We start from the raw sequence: 3,007 nt of genomic DNA, 5'->3' as shown, positions 1-3,007 counted from the left end.
GGGGGGGGGGGTGCCCCCCCCCAGCCGATCATGCCTACCAGAAGTGCCAGCAGCGTACACAGAAGGCCCAGCGGTGCATCTCCTGGTGCACCCACTCCCTGGTCGGCGCTCTCAGGGGGTCACCCGCAGTCCTGCCTGCCCATCACCTAAGTGGGGAACACTGCCTGTCAGGGGGTGCGCCAGTGCTCTCAGGGGGTGCACGTGCATCCCCGTGCACCCCCTACAAGTCGCCACTGCAGCAGAAACTCCCTGTGCCCGAAGAGGAGTGCTTGTGCCCGAAAGTTTGCAAAGAACATTTTTTCCAAATACTTAGTCGGTCTAATAAAAGATATCACATCTCCCAAAGAAGCTTGCCTGCCTATGTCCTTAGACCAGCATGGCTGCAACCAAAAACCCTTCAAAGAAGATCGGAATTGACAGACTCAATCAAACCATTAGCCCACCTCATCCAGTGTCCTTTAACAATGGTCTGTTCCAGTTCCCCTCCTGGAAAATGTCCTTCCTCTGCAACCAAAAATTAGAAGTTGGCTTTATGCCCTGATGTTTGAACTATATCTTATTAATTTATGTTGTTCCTTCCATTTTTAGGTTCCACTCAACCTGGATGAAGACAACATTCATGTTGGTTTCACCTTTGATGCTAATTTCCTAATTTCACTCTTTGTCTTTCTTTTTGAACCATGAAACCCTTTTTTGTTAATTTTGTTTCATTTTCCACATAAGCTTTTTGTAAAGACCCTTCTCTAAAGACAACAGTCTGCAAAGTGTCATGATTAAAATAATACTCCCAAGCAATTGAAACAGAAGGGCCGAGGGCTGAAGGGAACATTGAATTCAAAGCTGCTCAAAGCGCCATTTTCCCCCCAGAGGTACCTGAGAGACTAAGAAATGGAAGCCCTCAAGGAGCACTTGGCTCAGTGTTGTTTCCTTGGAGAGAGAGAGAGAGAAAGAGAGAGAGAGTTTATATTGCATTTTTATATGACCCGATAAAGGTTACGCAGGCAAAGAACAGCTTTGGAAAACATCTCACTTTATTTTCTTAAAGCACTTCTCACTGCCCTGCTCTTTTATTTCAGACCATTACCTAATTGAAACTGGTGATGGAGCAGCAAAGTAAAACAGACATTTTATCTGTATCCCCTTACCACTGCCCTCTGATGGAAGATAGGCCAGATTTTTTTTTTAATTTTGAAAATTTTTCATGTCCCAAGCCAAATCAATTCCATATCCGTGAGTCATTCAAGAACCATATGTGGCCCTGCTACCAGCAAGCATCCTCCACCCCCACCCGGAGCTTCAGATGCTTTGGTGGGCATCCTACATGCAGGCCCAAACCCAGAGACTTGAGGTTCAGATGCCCCCAAGTTTCACTTGCCTTCAGCCATACGGCCGCAGGAACAAGCTAGGGAGGAGGCTCCCATTTCCATAAAATCGATGTATAGCCGAGATCTTCCCACTGGAAGTGGAAGTGGGGAGTTATCTATGCATTACCTCAGTCAGGGTACTACCCCCTGCCAAGAAAGTGGTTTTCCCCTGCAACTAGGAAAACTAGTGGTCATGGTATTTCCCCTGCCAGAATTGGAAATAGGCCAGATTCTCTGAAGTGGGGGAGGAGAGCCAGTATAGCCACTGCCTACACCACTTCTTCCAGTCCCTGGAGTAGGCAGCGTGCTAGGAAGGAGCTGTGTGCTCTGGATATCTTGGGTTGGTGGAGTGTCCCACCAGGGCATTCCCAGCTGGTGCATTTAGCAGTGCCATGTTGTCGAGCTGGCCTGAAACTCAGAGAGACACATGAAGCTGCACTGCTGCCTTCCTCTTCCCCTACGCACGTTCAGAAATGACTGGACACAACAGAGAATCTGTTGCAGGCTCTGTCCTCTCCGCAGTCGGGAGATGGGATCACAGCACGTGTAGCCATAACCAGGATAATACCTTTGATAGCTTGGGTAACAATGTAAAAGCACAGAGGTCACCTGAATAAGTATCCAAGGTCTCTGGTGTACTTGTACAATCCAGGCTGCTCAGTTTTCACTGCACTGTTATTCCAACCAGATAAAGTGATGCAACGCTGGGTATGCCTACACAGGCAGCCAACACCCTTCCAACTGCTCCGTACACAGTGCCACAGCTTGTGATACAGCTGAGGACAGTCAAGGCAGTGTGAAAAAAAGACATTTCTGGGTGGGACCTTGAATAACGCTCCATGACTCAGGCTAAAAGCAAAAATGCAAACTAGCAAAAGGGAGTGTTTATGGTTGTGGCCATTTTTAAGAATTGCAACCTCACAAGTTTCACAAGTGCTTTTGAATCAACCCTTTTTCAGAATATGCTACTGCTAGCAGTTTTCCATCCCTGGCCTGTGTCAGAGTACAAGAACGTGAAGTATTGCCTGCTAATCCAGAAAAACGTGTCAGACAACTAAAAGGTTACAAAAAGGAGGCAGCAGTCTTGCCCTCTAGCCTCCTTGTTCTTGGACTGAATAGTTAGAAACTGGGAAGAGCTGTTCTGGAAGGATGTCGGTGCATTTAAGAACTTCTAATAAGTTCTATGTAACAGCCAACTTGCTATGACTATCTAGCTCTGGAGACTCACAATATACTGGAACCAAAGATGTGTGTCAAAAAGCAAGGAATCTATAGGTACAATGTGTGTCAAAAAGCTCCTCTATAGGTAAAGCAGAGATATAGGCTCTGATCATTCTGAGGGAGCAAAATTATACCTAATTATTATATGTTAAGGACCTGTGTTCAGAAGGCAGCTGCTGCAACCAGGTGTAAGCAGGGGCACAAAGTACGGGTTGTACATGCATAATGGGTGACGCATACCAATACCTGTTCCCCCAGGTGTGCAGGTGCTATATAGGAACTTGGTTTAAAAAATCTGGCTCTAAAGTCCCAAAGGAACATAGCAAGATAAAGCACAAAGGTCCCTTTCACCAGCAGAAATATCTGACATGTGTCACTAGTTGGCAAACCCAACAAGAGCCCCATTTTTTCTTTATAACTGT

At 46.3% G+C, this 3,007-nt stretch overlaps 1 long non-coding RNA gene across 1 annotated transcript in view; it reads left to right on the top strand.

Annotated features, from left to right (window-relative positions):
- The window catches only part of LOC112551676, a 6,657-nt gene extending 5,455 nt beyond the window's left edge, over positions 1-1,202 (top strand). Inside the window, exon 3 of the long non-coding RNA XR_003095981.1 lies at positions 589-1,202. This is a non-coding gene — a long non-coding RNA (uncharacterized LOC112551676). The remainder of the gene's footprint in view (positions 1-588) is intronic.
- Positions 1,203-3,007: the final 1,805 nt, after the last annotated feature.

This window comes from Alligator sinensis, unplaced genomic scaffold, assembly GCF_000455745.1.
Source record: "Alligator sinensis unplaced genomic scaffold, ASM45574v1 scaffold1035_1, whole genome shotgun sequence".
In the NCBI taxonomy this organism is placed as follows: Eukaryota; Metazoa; Chordata; order Crocodylia; family Alligatoridae; genus Alligator; species Alligator sinensis.
The sequence above is the reverse complement of the archived record's forward strand: the minus strand, read 5'-3'. Positions and strand labels throughout refer to the sequence as shown.